Source organism: Montipora foliosa, chromosome 2, assembly GCF_036669935.1.
Source record: "Montipora foliosa isolate CH-2021 chromosome 2, ASM3666993v2, whole genome shotgun sequence".
Taxonomy (NCBI): domain Eukaryota; kingdom Metazoa; phylum Cnidaria; class Anthozoa; order Scleractinia; family Acroporidae; genus Montipora; species Montipora foliosa.
In genome coordinates, this window is record NC_090870.1 from 45,161,891 (window position 1) to 45,179,224 (window position 17,334).

The 17,334-nt window shown below is 39.3% G+C and overlaps 1 long non-coding RNA gene across 1 annotated transcript; it reads left to right on the forward strand.

Annotated features, from left to right (window-relative positions):
- Nucleotides 1-9,526: 9,526 nt before the first annotated feature.
- LOC137990859 (uncharacterized) lies at nt 9,527-14,584 on the forward strand. Its single transcript, XR_011121569.1, has 5 exons — nt 9,527-9,541; nt 11,118-11,163; nt 13,052-13,214; nt 13,298-13,374; nt 14,218-14,584. It is a non-coding gene; the product is annotated as an uncharacterized lncRNA (long non-coding RNA).
- The last annotated feature ends 2,750 nt before the right edge of the window (nt 14,585-17,334 follow it).

The window sequence follows — 17,334 nt, forward strand, 5'->3', positions numbered from 1 at the left end:
TAACTTTCGTTCACTGAGTCCCCTGACATTGTTATATCGTGAGAGTCGTTTATCCCATTAGAAGCTGACTTATACCCATAAATAGTTAGTCACGACGACTGTACAATGATTATAACTCATGCTCTGGAGCACTCCATTCCATGTCAAGTTAAATGTGTGAGGCGTTATAAGCAATTACTGATTTTTCAATAAACTACAATGTTAAGGTGCGCGGAAAAACGCAAGGCAACCAAAACATTATTTTATTCAATCTAGCAAAACATTTTTCCTCGACCGGCCTTCCCTAGAGTAGCCCTTCCTTTACCTTTTGACCATCTTCCTTTTGTGAAGGCGGCGAAATCTGTGCGACACTGAAAATTGTTTAACACGCTTTAAATAGCTTTTATGAAGCGCTCGTACCAAGGCAAAGTTGGTTGTCTTTGTTAGAGGTTGCTGATCAAAACAACGATGACGAACAAACAACCCAACAAACACTGGAGGGCATTATTTATGCTGAACATTTTCAAATGCTGTAAAAATTCAGATAGAATGTATCCAAGGAAGACTTTTCAATAAAATGGTTCTTTTGTTGACTGTTTTACTTGCTGGACTCGTCTCGGCTGGTTGTTTCAAACTAACGGGTATCCCAATCGTGATACAGCTGCCACGTTCCCGGTAAGGAGGGATTTGTAAGAGTAGAAAGTCCCTTAATCATTCCAACATGATGTTCGTTGTTCATCACTGCACTTATAGAATGGCATTGTACGTAAGTGCTGTCAATAGTCTAATTGCACCGTACTTTTACGGCAAGAAGGCTGTGTAATATATCTAACATTGTATTAGATTGGAGGCTTCGCGGAAAACGAGAAGAAAAGGTCGCCGTTTTGCATTGTAGTTTATTGAAAAATCAGTAATTTCCTTGATTGTAAATCCCTCTTGTAGCAAATCACCAAGCATAGACTGTGGAATAAAGAAAATGGGGGCACCACACGTTCCCTCGAGTTTCTTCGGTGCTTCTCCCCCAAATTTGGTGCATTCTATACGCAAAGACATCATATCACTGCGAGTATTTATTCCTAACATTTCCATTTCGTGTACCGACAACTTGCAAACAATGTCCGGAGTAATGTGTTCAGTTTGAAATTTCTCAGTCAGATCTTCGAGTTTCAGTCTCTTTAAGACTGTGTCCATTTCGAGGTCTCCAAGAGAACACGACAGAAGCAAGAACGGAAACAAAATGGCGGATCCTTGATATCGGTGCCCATGGCATTGTGGATTTTTTACAAGCTCCTACCCAGACCCCGGGAAATCATCACCTCATAATGAAGAACGCACCGCATATAACGACAAAAGCACCTCATATAATGATGACAAACAAAGTACCGCATATAATGTAAAAACTACTTCATATAATGACACAACCACCACATAGAACGACGAAAGCACCGCATATAAAGACGAAAGCACTGCATATAATGACAAAAGCACCGCATATAATGACGAAAGCACTGCATATCATTACGAAAGTACCACATATAATGACAAAAGTACCACATATAATGACAAAAGTACCGCATATAATAAGAAAAGCACTGCGTATAATGTGAAAGGCACCGCATATAATGTAAGATGCACCGCATATAACGTAAAATGCACCGCATATAACGTAAAATGCACCGCATATAATGAAAGAGGTTCACATAAGACAGTGTTGGCGTTCCATAGGTTTGGTTAGATAAGTGGACATTCGCTCAGCCTTCCCTTGTGACTCTCTTGACCGTAGCTTCTTTGAACATGACGTATTGTTCTGACAATCAATTTGCCAATCCTCTTCATCCAGTTTATGGATTGGGCTAGCATGTGATTAACAAATAGGATCGCTTTTGAACTAAGACGTTGCTGAGCGAACATTTTTACGACGAAATCCCTTGGTTTGTTCAGCACTTTGATGTCCGATAACTGAGCCGCTCTAACGAGTGTTGGGTCAATCACATTTGGTCGTCTGACCTGAGGAAGTTCTTTCACCCCTTGTTTGTGTCCACCATGATCGAACTTCAGGTGAAGCACGATGCTGCTTTATGCCAACTTCGATGGCTTGTGATGAGCTTGCCTGCTGCCGAATTTATTCGAAAAAATTGTTGTTGTATTTGGGCAAGATTGGTGTTTAATAGTGAGGGGAACAATTTTTCGTTCATCTGCTGTGCCAAACAACGAACAATCCTGTTGGGTGTTCCACTTGCTTGACGAGTCTTGCACGACCAACATCTATCAGATCTGGAGTGGAGTTTTTTTTCAATGACTACAACTTGCGATCGTTCTGCTAACAGCACTTTTTTAGTGACTCGAGGATCCTGTTCTGCTGTTTCAAAAGGAGTCGTGCATTCTTGAGCAGTTTGTTCTTCAGTGCTTGTATTTTTTCGTTTGTTCCTTGTGGCGCAAAGTAACTTTGATGATTTGAAAGGACTTGAATCTGTACTTGAATTAGCGATTTATGGCCAACAAGTGAATGGTACACAAAATTAGGAGAAACTGTTGGTTGAATAGACAATACTTGTAGACATAATTATCTACCCAGTTTAAGTACTAAGCTCAACAAGTTGTTTGGCTCCACAAGTTTCATTTTCAGGCCAGGTACCCGAATTCACCCAGGTACTGGTACATTACCATAGTGTTCTTTGGAAATTGAATAGCTCCTTGAACACTTGGTTGCTTGAGAAGAAACTTGATGTGTTTATTCTCTACATTGGTGAATGCAGCCACTAACTTTCCATTGTGGATAAACTCCGGACCAACTCTCCTTTCAATTTATTCTTTGTTCTTTGCAGGGCATCAACAATGGTGTCCCTTGTAAAATGTTAGTTGAAAGGGTTTGATAGAGTTATTTCCCGTTTCATAGGGCACTGTGGTTGCCAGATTGACTTTCAAACTTATTATGGAAACATAAATCAATACCAGTGAATAGACACTGAAAAGTCAGTCCCTTGACTTGTTGTTAGAAAATTAATTTAAATGCATATTGAAACAGTTGAGGAATTGTTTTTTTCATCCCCACTTTATGAACCTAAAATACATTGCTGCAGTTTGTTTATTGCTTGTTCATTCAATGTCTTCATCGCATCAAATTATTTAATTTTTAGGTATTGTGTCAGATCTCCATAGAGACACTATCTTTATCTAAAAACTTAACTGGTTGCTTTTTGGAGCCCTTTTGTGGCATATTTAGATAGGTAGGAAATGTTCCACATTTTATGGTAAATAGTTCTGCATATTTTTAAGGAATATTGCAGCCAAATCTAATTGAATATGAGACATTTTGTGAATTTAAAGACTATTATATTGTTTGCACTTGTTTTAAAAGACTTAGGGTTGGCACTCAAAAGTGTTCCTTCAATAATCTTATTCTTTAAAGATTGCCTTGGGAGAATTGGATTAAGGCTAGTTTTTCCTTTTAGCTTCTTTCCCCAGTGCCCTCTGAGAATGGAGTTGATTTGGTTTTGCCCAATGTTGAAAGATGAAACAATGCCTAAAGCAGCTGCAAGGAATACCTCATGGTGCTTTTTCACAAACACGGGCACGAGGGTGCTCGTAAGCATCTGAGCATTGTTTCGCATGCTAAAGTGTTATTATAAATAATTTATTTCTCTAAGAGAGTCTTCTTTTCGTGTCGGTCATTCAAAAATTGTTGGAGCTGTTAAAGAGGCAGAACATTTAATGAGGCCCTCCTTGGGGAGAGGGGTCTTTGTTCCCTTTAAATATTTGCTTGTGTTTCCTTGTTCCCCAAATTACTTTCAAACTTATTCCCAGCTTTTTTATCCCTAAAATTTAAATATTGGTTTTCTTCCCTTGTTCCCTAAAATATTTTGATATTGTTACTCTTTTCCCCAGTTCAAAGAAGCCATGTTCTCTTCTTCCCCCAAACCCCTGGGAGTGCCTCTTTGATGTTGATTCTCGTATTGGCCTAATAGCAATTCACTGTAGAATTGCAAGACACAGCAAGTTCTTATTTGGGAGTGAGGGAAAAGTTTTGAATAAATTTTCGCACAATACAAGAAACAAAATTTGACTGCACCTTCTAGATCTTACTCTTTTCGGAAATGAATCAGCTTGTTTGCACCTATCTGGCGACCTGCGGGAGGGCAAGCTCTAGAATCTCTTCCTTAGTGAGCCTTCCGCTAAAAAAACTTTCCAAGTCTGGCTTTCCGGTGTTAGGGGCCGAGGTTTTTGTGCAAAATTCATCAGCGGCTTCCTTGCTGCTTATAAAGGGATCGAGTTCCTTCGAGTAATGGTCAGTAAAAGGTTTGTAGTGCTTATACAAATTTTTGCAACTTGAAAATGTATGTTTACACGTAACACATATCAGCTTGACAATTTTTTTCCCGATACCCCATTTAAAATTCACGTGAACGCTATTAATAGAGGGCCAGAAAACCATTTAAAACATTTTGTGGCATTTTTTTTGTCAACAAACTTGGGTTGTCGGCGAGCAGAATTCGAACGTAAGCTGTTGTGCTTTGGCTGTTATAATTATTTGTGCTTTTTCTAACTATTCTAAGACGAATTCAGGCAGGCATTTTCGAATCAAGTATAAGAAGACGGCAAAACCATATTGATAATGTATTTAGTTGTACTGACTTCGCGAATAAACACTTTGGTAGCGTCCTTTCGACGGGATGCCCTGTTTCCGGTGAAAGGGCAAATGATTGACAGGATAGCACGGTTTTGACTGCCGCTCGCACTGCGGGCGCGGGTTCCGTATGCAAGGAAATAGTTAGTCACGACGACTGTACAATGATTAAAATCGTAATATAACTCATGCTCTGGAGTACTCCATTCCATGTCAAGTTAAATGTGTGAGGCGTTATAAGCAATTACTGATTTTTCAATAAACTACAATGTTAAGGTGCGCGGAAAAACGCAAGGCAACCGAAACATTATTCTATTCAATCTAGCAAAACATTTTTCCTCGACCGGCCTTCCCTAGAGTAGCCCTTCCTTTACCTTTTGACCATCTTCCTTTTGTGAAGGCGGCGAAATCTGTGCGACACTGAAAATTGTTTAACACGCTTTAAATAGCTTTTATGAAGCGCTCGTACCAAGGCAAAGTTGGTTGTCTTTGTTAGAGGTTGCTGATCAAAACAACGATGACGAACAAACAACCCAACAAACACTGGAGGGCATTATTTATGCTGAACATTTTCAAATGCTGTAAAAATTCAGATAGAATGTATCCAAGGAAGACTTTTCAATAAAATGGTTCTTTTGTCGACTGTTTTACTTGCTGGACTCGTCTCGGCTGGTTGTTTCAAACTAACGGGTATCCCAATCGTGATACAGCTGCCACGTTCCCGGTAAGGAGGGATTTGTAAGAGTAGAAAGTCCCTTAATCATTTAACATGATATTTGTTGTTCATCACTGCACTTATAGAATGGCATTGTACGTAAGTGCTGTCAATAGTCTAATTGCACCGTACTTTTACGGCAAGAAGGCTGTGTAATATATCTAACCACATTGTATTAGATTGGAGGCTTCGCGGAAAACGAGAAGAAAAGGTCGCCGTTTTGCCGTAACAACCGCACACTGCTTAGCCTGCGAACAGGGAGTTCTGATTAAGACGGAAAGAAGAGCGCGAAACTAAAGAAGTCTTGAGAGCGAAGCAGTGCGGTGGGGCTCGATGCAAACGAGGACACATTGTTGCGGACACATTGTTGCTCGTGATGTTTCTTGGGCTGCGCAAACTGGGAAACATTGGTTGCGGACACAAAATGTTTCTGAACAAAATCAGAAACATTTTTGTGTCCCGGACACAAACTTTGTCCGCAACAAATGTTGCCCGCGCGGGACACATTGTTGCGGACACGTTGTTGCTCGTGATGTTTCTTGGGCTGCGCAAACTGGGAAACATTTGTTGCGGACACAAAATGATTCTGAACAAAATCAGAAACATTTTTGTGTCCCGGACACAAAATTTGTGTCCGCAGCAAATGTTGCCCGCGCGGGCAAACCGCACTTTAACAATGTAATTTATTGAAAAATCTGTAATTGCTTATAACGCCTTACACATTTAGTACATTTAACTTGACATGGAATGGAGTACTCCAGAGCATGAGTTGTAAACGACTCTCACGACATAACAATGTCAGGAGACTCAGTGAACGAAAGTTACTGTGAGAAATAATGGAGAAAGATCTTTAAAGCCAGCTAAGGTACAGAATGAGAGGAAGCATTTTTTTAATTTATCGGAAAATGTTTGGAATGCACTGAGGCAGATTTTGTTTTCAAGTCCAAAAAAAATTGGTTATAAGAAATAAATTACGAGGTTCAAGTCAAGATCTTTGTTTTGCTGGTTTTAAATTCGGCAACTTTTTATCTACAATTAATCATTTACCCTAAAGATATTTCATGCGGTTACCGGTTGCGTGTTGTGTTGATCACTCCATTGAAAGCAACCTATTTTCATCATCTTACAATTGAAAGGTATGTTGATCTGCCTGACGCATGGCGCGACACACGCTCAGATGAAAACAATGTCCTCTTAGAACCATTCATGCAAATGTCATTCAGAGGGATAACGACTTGATTTTTGACCATTAATTAAGAACAAGCTATTCCACGTCATTTCCCTAGTCGATAGATTGTAAGATTTGACTTCTTATCTTAAATATGAACTTTGGAATGTGTTAGACTCGATGTACACAGCTAACGTAGACAGTTCTTTGTATATCCTTACCACTTCACAGCAAAGTTGATCAAAGCAAAAATGTTAAGCGAATTAAATCAAACTCCCTTTTTGTTGTTAGGCATATTGATCAAAACTTTTAATCTAATTGAGTCTATTAGTATTTTAGGACTCAGACTATATTCTACCGACTCAGACTATATCTCCCTATAAAGTAAATTATATTGCTTGGAGTAAGGAGACTGTCCACTTCTAGGTCTCTGCAAATTTGAAAATTCTCAAGAATAATGCAACAGTTCAATTAATGGAACGAGTTCCCTTGACCCGTTTTGCAAGTATTATTAACTATACTTAATTAGAAATGCGGGGACATGAACTTTTCTTTCATTCCAAATATTATCAATTAGAACCCTATGTATTTTCACTACCTTCAGGCCTGCTCGCTTCATTTCGCTTACCGCAAGTCTACCTGAATGGACAAACAATGGATTACCGGAAAATTTAGTATGGATTGAAACTGAATAAGACAACGATGCAAAACCAAAAAAAAGGCAAAAGATCCTCTGAAATGTTTTTGCTCCACAAATCGGTACACTAACCTCTTGTTTTTGCCGATGATTTCTTTTCCGTATGCTAGCTGCTGGATTTACTACGAATTAATTGAGACAAAAACGAGCAGGGGCGAGTTTGGCCGAAGGAAGAGAATTGCCTAGCCCACCAATATAGCCCTGACAGAATGGGAGCCAAGAGGAGGCGACAACGCATTCGACAATAAACGAAAAAAAAAAAGGGATGACCAATAGCTTAAATATAATTTGTTAAGGATTTAATCAAAGTATGAACCGAAACTGCAGTTGCAGCTCAAATAATAACACCTCCAGGTTTAAATCAGTGGTTTGGTAACACAGTGAGCGTCCATCTTGTCTGAATAAACAATTTACGAATCTCTTTACTAACTTCAGGTATATTTTTTCTCTTGTTGGCTACGCCACTCGCCATTTGGCAAAAAAAAATGCAACGTCTAAATCAAATCAGCCGAACTTATTCATTCGAGTCCATGAAAATTAGTATTTGATTTGGCGCATGTAAAATGCATCGTTTAAACCGGGCCTAATAAACAGTGAGTAGCCTAGCAGTGTGTAACCTACGAACAGGCTCCCGGCGAGCTCGAATGAAGCACCGCATTGCATCGAGCCCCATCGCACTGCTTCGCTCTCGAGACTTCTTTAGTTTCGCGCTCTTCTTTCCGTCTTAATCAGAACTCCCTGTTCGCAGGCTAAGCAGTGTGCGGTTGTTACGGCAAAACGGCGACCTTTTCTTCTCGTTTTCCGCGAAGCCTCCAATCTAATACAATGTGGTTAGATATATTACACAGCCTTCTTGCCGTAAAAGTACGGTGCAATTAGACTATTGACAGCACTTACGTACAATGCCATTCTATAAGTGCAGTGATGAACAACAAATATCATGTTAAATGATTAAGGGACTTTCTACTCTTACAAATCCCTCCTTACCGGGAACGTGGCAGCTGTATCACGATTGGGATACCCGTTAGTTTGAAACAACCAGCCGAGACGAGTCCAGCAAGTAAAACAGTCGACAAAAGAACCATTTTATTGAAAAGTCTTCCTTGGATACATTCTATCTGAATTTTTACAGCATTTGAAAATGTTCAGCATAAATAATGCCCTCCAGTGTTTGTTGGGTTGTTTGTTCGTCATCGTTGTTTTGATCAGCAACCTCTAACAAAGACAACCAACTTTGCCTTGGTACGAGCGCTTCATAAAAGCTATTTAAAGCGTGTTAAACAATTTTCAGTGTCGCACAGATTTCGCCGCCTTCACAAAAGGAAGATGGTCAAAAGGTAAAGGAAGGGCTACTCTAGGGAAGGCCGGTCGAGGAAAAATGTTTTGCTAGATTGAATAAAATAATGTTTTGGTTGCCTTGCGTTTTTCCGCGCACCTTAACATTGTAGTTTATTGAAAAATCAGTAATTGCTTATAACGCCTCACACATTTAACTTGACATGGAATGGAGTGCTCCAGAGCATGAGTTATAATCATTGTACAGTCGTCGTGACTAACTATTTATGGGTATAAGTCAGCTTCTAATGGGATAAACGACTCTCACGATATAACAATGTCAGGGGACTCAGTGAACGAAAGTTACGGTAAGAAATAATAGAGAAAGATCTTTAAAGCCAGCTAAGCTACAGAATGAGAAGAAGCATTTTTTTAATTTATCGAAAATGTTTGGAATGCACTGAGGCAGATTTTGTTTTCAAGTCCAAAAAAAATTGGTGAAGAAATAAATTACGAGGTTCAGGTCACGATCTTTGTTTTGCTGGTTTTAAATTCGGCGACTTTTTATCTATAATTAATCATTTGCCCTAAAGATGTTTCATGCGGTTACCGGTTCCGTGTTGTGTTGATCACTGCATTGAACAGGGGCACCCAACGAGAATATAGTTCAAAACCACTTAAACATAGCATTGTTAAACGTATTTTAGTATTTAAACGGTAGATATAGGCATATTTTTATCCCCTAAAAAATTTTTATCTGTTCGGATTCCCTAGCTGAAAGTCTAGTGATCCGAAAATTATAGCGATCAAAAGTTACCTTTTCGAAAATTTAATTTAGCCAGAAAAAAGGCTCCCGAAAATTCTAGGTGACCTTTTTAGGGTAAAAATCCGTTAAAAATGGGCAATTATACCATTTTTCAGATGTTCGAAAATCCTAGCAGAGGCAGGCAAGCAAGAAATTTTACAACAAATGTTGCGAAAACTCTAGATCTCAAATCGTCTTCCGAATAGATATATTCCGAAAATGGACGTTGGGTGCCCCTGATTGAAAGGAACCTATTTTTATCATCTTACAATTGAAAGGTATGTTGATCTGCCTGACGCATGGCGCGACATACGCTCAGATGAAAACAATAGGGCCATTTATACGGGAGAAAATAAGACGCGTCTTAGCTAAGACGAGTCTTATTTTCTCCCGCATAAATGGCCCTAATGTCCTCTTAGAACCATTCATGCAAATGTCATTCAGGGATGACGGCTTGATTTTTGACCATTAATTAAGAACAAGCTAGTCCACGTCATTTCCCTCAAAGACATCACTTGAAACCTTTGAATTCCTGTTCTTGGAAACGGTACGACTTCCCTGGTTGATAGATTGTTAGATTTGACTTGTTATTAAATATAAACTTTGTAATGTGTTAGACTCGATGTACACAGTTATCGTAGACAGTTCTTTGAATATTCTTACCCCTTCACAGCGAAGGCAAAAATGTTAAGCGAATCAAATCAAACTCCCTTTTTGTTGTAAGGCTTATTGATCAAAACTTTTAATCTAATTGAGTCTATTAGTATTTTAGGAGTTAACTCTACCGACTCAGAATATATCTCCCTGAGCAAATTATATTGCTTGGAGCCGGAGGAGACTGTCTACTTGTAGGTCTCTGCAAATTTGAAAATTCTCGAGAATAATTCAACAGTTCAATTAATGGAACGAGTTGCTTTGACCCGTTTTGGAAGTATTATTAACTATACTTAATTAGAACTGCTGGGGACATGAACTTTTCCTTCATTCCAAATATTGTCAATTAGAACCATATGTATTTTCACTACCTTCAGCCTGGCTCGCTTCATTTCGCTTACCGCAAGTCTACCTGAATGGACAAACAATGGATTACCCGAAAAATTAACTGAATATGGATTGAAACTGAATGATGCTGACACAACGATGATGCAAACTAAAAGGAAAAAAAAAAAGACGCAAAAGATCCTTAGAAATGTTTCTGCTCTACAAAATCGGTACACTAACCTCTTGTCTTTGCCGATTATTTCCCTTCCGTATGCTAGGTGCTGGTTTCACTACGAATTAAATGATACGAAAACGGACAGGGGCGAGTTTAGCCGAAGGAAGAGAAACTACCTAGCCCGCCAATACAGCCCTGACCGAGCCAAGAGGAGGCAACAGTAGTATCTATAGTTTAGGATCTGATAAGCACAGCTCTGGCTCAAAGAGGCAAACAAAAATTTCTGCTTTGGTTAAGTCTTTCAACAATGCTACTGCTTCGAGCATTTTGCCTTATCCGTTGAACAGAGAACGACTAAGAAGTCTAAAAACGCCCGTGTTAAGTTTGCGTTGCTCTTGCCAGTTTTTTTCCTTAAATTCCCCATGCGTAAAAACGGCACACAAAGTGTAGCTTATATCCTTACGGCTTACTGCCTTGTAGATTGAGAAAAGAGTCGACCTTGGAGGGAATTGAGCTTCTCCTTAAAAGGAGAATAGTATTCTAATACTATTCAGGTTAAAGCGGAAATTATCAGTGCTTTGAAGTTATCTGACTAAACTAAATAAACTGATTTGGCACTCGAATCACTTTTAAGGGACTGTTCGGGTTTTGTAGAAAGTCTAACCATCTTATCAATGCTCCTGTATGTTACATTTCAGTTATTTCCCGGCTCTTTTCTTGATTACATTCGACAGAGAGCATACGGTAGGTAGATCAAAAGCATATGGTGATATTGGTAGACTCAGGGCAGCAATTCAGTTTTACGTTTGCTTCGAAATCAGTTTGTCCTGAAAATATCTGCTGTTATCTAAATATTCTTTTTCTAAAGATTGCGTATGTTTATGCATTATACTTTTTTAATCAATCGCGACTGGACATGTAGTGCTTTGGCTGATAATTTCTTCCAAGTATAAGAACACAAAGGAATAGACCATTTTCGGTACATCGAAATCTTAACTTGGCTCCGAAGCTTGGGGAAATAAAACAAAATAATTACTTTTGTTTTATTCCCCCAACCCTGGGAGCCAAATAAAAATTTCAATATATCGGAAATGGCCTATTACAAGAGGATTGTTTTGATACTCAGAGCAAGCGGAAAAATAATTGAAATTAGTTTGCAGCAATATTAGGTGAGATAGTTCTCTAAAGGACTGATTTGATTTCGAATGACTTGCCTTTTGACAGTTAATTAAATGAATGTATTTGGCGATTTTAAGCGACAGTAACTCGAAATGGTCATGGTGTTACGGAACAAGGGAACTTGAGCAAACGACGACGACAACGGAAAAGAGAACGCAACAAAACAAAAAGTTTAGTAAGCAACACAATAGCTTTGATCGTGCGTTATAAATCTTTGTACATTTCTTCGCCGTCCTCTGCAAATCAAGAACATGAAATGAATTTTCGCATTTCCATTTCTTAGTGAACCCTTTCCTTGCCTGAACACGTTTTAGAGCCATCGGCGTACTAAACAGACCTAGATAGTTAGTTGAGAATTTCGCTGGAAAAATATAAATCAACATTTATACTAGACGTTGTTTTCGGCGTTGCCGCCGTCGTTGCTTAAGTTCCCCACTTTGAAAGGTGAATGAAACTCATTGGTGCCTACAACTATCAGGTTTGATAACCACTCAAGGACTTGAGAGGTTTATTTTTGGTGGCTCATGCAAGTTGCACCGCCTGAAGCATTAACAGTAAACTAATAATAATATTGAATTGAGTAAACGGGAATGTTCCAAAGACCACTTGACACGGTCTTCCTCAGTTTCAGGCGCTTTTGTTATGTGGGTCCTCTTGGAAAAAAGGAAAATATAACGTTTTGAGTAGGAGGACCGCAAAGATGTGCTTTGACGTCAGTTAAACGGGCTATTTTTAAATCGCTTTGAGATAATTGACTCAACGTAGCCTCATTAATCACTGCTGCTGGAAATGTTGATGTTAATTGTCTTTGCGAGTTCTTGTTTTAAGCCCAACAAAAGCACGCAACAGTATCCTGATTTTCTCTCACGATAATGTCAACTTCATTTCAAAGGAGAATAGGCATTTTTGGTTTTTGACCGAGATTTGTTTTTAAACAGATTATTAGAATTATTAAATGTCCTGATCATTAAATGCCCTGTAGCATTTGTAATATATAGATTGCTTAATTACGTGGCATGGCGTGGCAAGAGCTGGAGTACGCAATTCCGCATGCACAGCCACTTGGCTGCCGCTTTCAATTTAGCCTCCCACGCAGACTTTCGTAGGCTTGTCACGCTTTCCTCCCCTAAGTACGTCTGCGTTGGAGGCTACCTTCAATTACGTGCCAGTTGATCAAGTGGGTGCGAGACAAGCTGTCAATCATGTTGTAAATGACTATCTTGGTGGAGTTACAACATCAAAGCCAACCTTGATCTATTTAATAGATAGTTTGAGGAAAACATCTTAAGAACAGTTAAACCCATAAGTTATGACACAAAGTGAAGAGTTTTCTTCGTAATTCCCTTGCTAGCTTTTTCCTTTCATTTAGAGCCATGCATGCATAGCAGCAAACATTTAAAGTTGTTTGATGGAAATCAGTTGACCCTCCCTCTTTTGACACTTAAAATAACAGTCTGGCCAATTTTGGAAATAGTTAGCAGCCGTTTCAACCTGCATGGTCCATTGGAGCTGTCAGCCACGACAACATAAAAGGAGCCTGCCTAACATCCAAAGCCTTCATAGCTATCACGACAACAGAGAAATTACTTCCAGCCCGGCAAGGATCAAGTATTAAGGTAAGCTTTTAGCCTACTCAAGTGAGTAATACCGACAGCTGTTTATTAACTTTTCAAAGTTTGCTCACGTTTTGTGTTTTCAGAGTTGAAAACCATGGCGAATCCCGCTAAAAGCAGCATAACCTTCTATGCAAATGAACACTTTGGAGGGGCAAGTAAGGTAAGGTATAAAATTTTGACAAAGCTAAATCATTAATGAATAAAGGAGAGAGCAGTTTTTAATTGTTTCTCGTCGGAATATATTTCGAAACCGCTCACTGCGTTTTATGCTCGATTTAAAAAACTCTAGCCTCCCACTTGAAAACTTGGTGCTATCACAGTTACTTGTATTTCCTTGGTGTTTTCATGAAATGTTAGATCTGATCACGTTTGCTACGAATCAAAATCACTTTAGCTCTAAGACGACACTCAATTGAGTCTTTGAATATATGTTAAGTCTAGTTTTGGCAAAAAATCGTCCACAAAAGACACAAAATTACGCCAGCAGCAGTTATAGCACCTGGTTGTTGTGCCCGTAGCTTGCAACAACGTCTGGTAACGGATGGACCTGCATTGGAATGAAAAAACATGATTTCAAAAAAAGGTACGACAATCTCTTTCAAAGACCGAAAACGTCCACATGATACTATACTTTCGAAACACATCTGGCAGCTAAAAGACTACAACACACGCTATACGATATCAATTGGCGAATCCTCAAGAAGGCAAGGGTCGCCACAATCTGCGTCTATGTGGAAAACTCTGCGTCCTGACGGCTTGCAATGTTTCGTTACTAAACAAGAAATCTGAGCTCGTAACCAAATGCGGCATGAAAAGAAGTGTTTCACGACATCCAATAACAATAAGCGCCGTTCCTACCGTTCTTGTTTTAAAGTTTATAACTGGCATCGAGTTTTATACAACGGCAGCTGGCCTGTTGATGGCTTAGTGCGTGAAACTCGAATTACATTTACCTTAGAACTGTCTTTATATCTCTATAATTATATATTTTATTTTATCATAGGAAGTAACAGGTCCGGAAAAGGACTTGACCAAGTATCTTCCTGACGGGGCTTCTTCGGCGAAACACATAACCAAGCAGTTTGATGCGTTTACAGCTATCAACTTTAACGGAACGCCTGCTACCTTGGACGCTGGTCGCGAGTATCCAACTTTGGCTTCCATGAACGTGGATGCCCCTCTCAGGAGCACACGTCCCAGTTAGTGAATAGTGAAGGCTGCGCTGGAGAACTGGTCTTTCAGTCGATATTTTTGAAACTAAGCAATCTAATTACGGTAGAAAATTAAATTAAAAGTAAATCAAGGATTGCACTTTTCGTATTACTAATTGACATTTACGACTGAGTACCAAATAAAGGGTCTTTATCAACTGTGGAGAGAAACCTTCCTGTCTCATTTATCTTAAAAAAGTCTTTGCCAAGTATTGTCCTGTTATCATAGTCGCGCCATCTTTGCCTAGTATATCTGGCTCATGCACAGCATAAGCGATTCGATTTCTGATCAAGCAACCAAATTATACGTTCTGAATACTACTACGATTAACTAGCCCGACAGATTTGAGCCCGATGTATCAGTATCTTTTGTTGCGGCCTGACGTAGGTTTAAAAACTACAAAAAAATATATACAAAATTGTGTGACCTCATTGGCGCTTTTGTCACGCATAAATTCTGATGTTTTTGAAAGTCAATTTTTTTTTTTTGATATTAACCCCCCCCCCCCCCCCCCACCCCACGTCCCCCAAGGGCCACTTCACCAGCTCTTCGAATGCTTTGAGTGAATTCGTATCTGGCATAACGACGTCTCTACGCAGAGTAGTACACTGTAAACCGAAAAGATCTGTTTTAGACCCAAAAATGGGGCCGTTTCGGTGAGTAAAATACAGTACTATTTTTGGGTCTGATTTAGCCCATTTGGAATAGAGTTCTTTTGGCTCCAGCTAACAGGGCAGAAATAGCCCTATATAAGGTAGTCGAAACGAAGACACAGAAGAGCTATTTCAGAAAAATGGGAGGTAGTTTTGGTTTTTGAAAGGGTTGAAATGGTGCGTTTGCATGGTTAAATTAGCCCGTCTCGACCTGTTTCGTGCCTTCAAAAAGGACGAAAACTGGCCCATAATTTGTGGCCAATTTAACCCAATTTATGTTCAAAACAAATGTACTCTAAATGACTAAATACCACCATTATGTCTAAAACAACATTCTTTATGAGCTGTTTTGCACCTGAATTATTTGAAATAGCCCTCTTCCAAAGACTAAAATGGATATTAGCATTGTCAAAAATGGCACCATTTGATCCATTTCAAACCTGTATAAAGGGGAAACAATGGCCACAATGGGAGACTAATTTAGTGCATATAACGCCCCATTGAATGCACTTTTCACGGCTGAGTAACAACCTATGTTGTCTAAAGGACTCTTCACTTTAGATCTGCTTTAGATTCAACAGAGTATAAAACAGCTATGTTAGAGGGAAATCAATGAAACCACTTGTCCTGGAATGGTTCTAATGTTGTGGTTGATTTACACTTATCGTAACCGACCCTAATTAACTTGAATAAAAAAGAGCTTAAACTGTCTAAGAACCACAACAGGCATTGGTAATAAATATATACACAGTACACATGTTTTGTGAAGAAAATATAAATATTTTATTTTCTCACTAATATTGTTGGTAAACTTTGATAGTAAACAAAATCAAAATGACGGTGGATAAACAGCTATTGAAAGACTCTATTCACTGCCAGTATGCTATTCTTTGCGAAAATTGAAATTTTACAGCGGAGCTTCCGCGCGCGAAGCGCGCCAGCGAAGCACCATGGGTAAGAAAAATTGGTAACCCATCAAGCCGAGAAAATTTGGTTATGACGTCACCGTACGAACGAACGTCCGTCCGTCCGTGCGTACAGACTATGGGGGAGGGGAGGGGAGTCTCGCGGTAACCCTAACGGGAGAGAGGAAGAATCCCCTTCTTTCTTAAAGGGATTTTTAAAGAAAATGAAAACTCATTTCAGTTTGTTGTCAACAAACGATAGCAGAAGTTGATCTAACGTTTTTAAGATGGGGTTGCCCTGAAGCAAAAAGAAAACAAGTAATTCAGATAACAGCAGAAAGACAGGCAGAGGACACGAAGAGGATCGCGAAAGTCGGAGCCGGCCAGTGCCGGGGAAGGAGACCAAACAGTGCTGAACACTGCCGTGAATTATAGCAAGTCAAGGGCTTGAGAAAATACCGAACAATGCCGTGAAGCAAAGCTAACGAGACAAATTGACCCAGAACACTGCAGAATTCGCGCGTCGAGGTGCACAGTATGGGGCCCAGTTCTCGGCCACAAAAAACGTAAACTTCTATTTCTTACCTAGAAATTGCTGTAAGGACTTGAAATTTCACACACAACTAGCTTCAACATTCAGTTTACACATGTAAAGTTATCGACTGCTCAACGCTGTTTTCTCCCGAGTAATAACGAAAATGGAGACTTCGTTCGTGGGCCCAGTTATCGGACAACGGGCCCAGTTCTCGGCCACAAAAGAGCGCACACGATTCCTTAGAATAAACAACGTTTTATTACAATTTCTTGTTGTTAAATTACTTATAAGGCTTTTGTTTTGATATTTCGATCACAAATTCTCCTTAAAGAGTTTCGTTGCTTGTTAGAAAAGGAAGCATTTTGCACACCCTGTTTTGCCCTGAAGTGCAGCCAAGCGTAAACTACAGCGCTTTGTTGCTCATGGATGAGCAACATCCATGAGCTTAGTAGGGAGTCCAATGGCACTCGATCACTCGATTCTGATTAATTTATTCATCAAAGTTGGATTAAATATTTTTCCTCCTACCTCCCCCGCTAAGTATTGTTTTTGTCTCAAGAACTTATCGCGTGTGTTTGACTGGTTTTATGGGAGTACTAGAAAGGTGATAAACATTGTATTCCAGCGCATTTTTATAAAACTTGACGTTTCGTATGCTAGTCAACACACATTTTCAAAAGTGACCGTTACAATTTTTAAAAACTATATATATATATATATATATGTATAAAATGTGTGTTGACTAGCATACGAAACGTCAAGTTTTATAAAAATGCGCTGGAATACAATGTTTATCACCGCTGTTTGTGTTATTT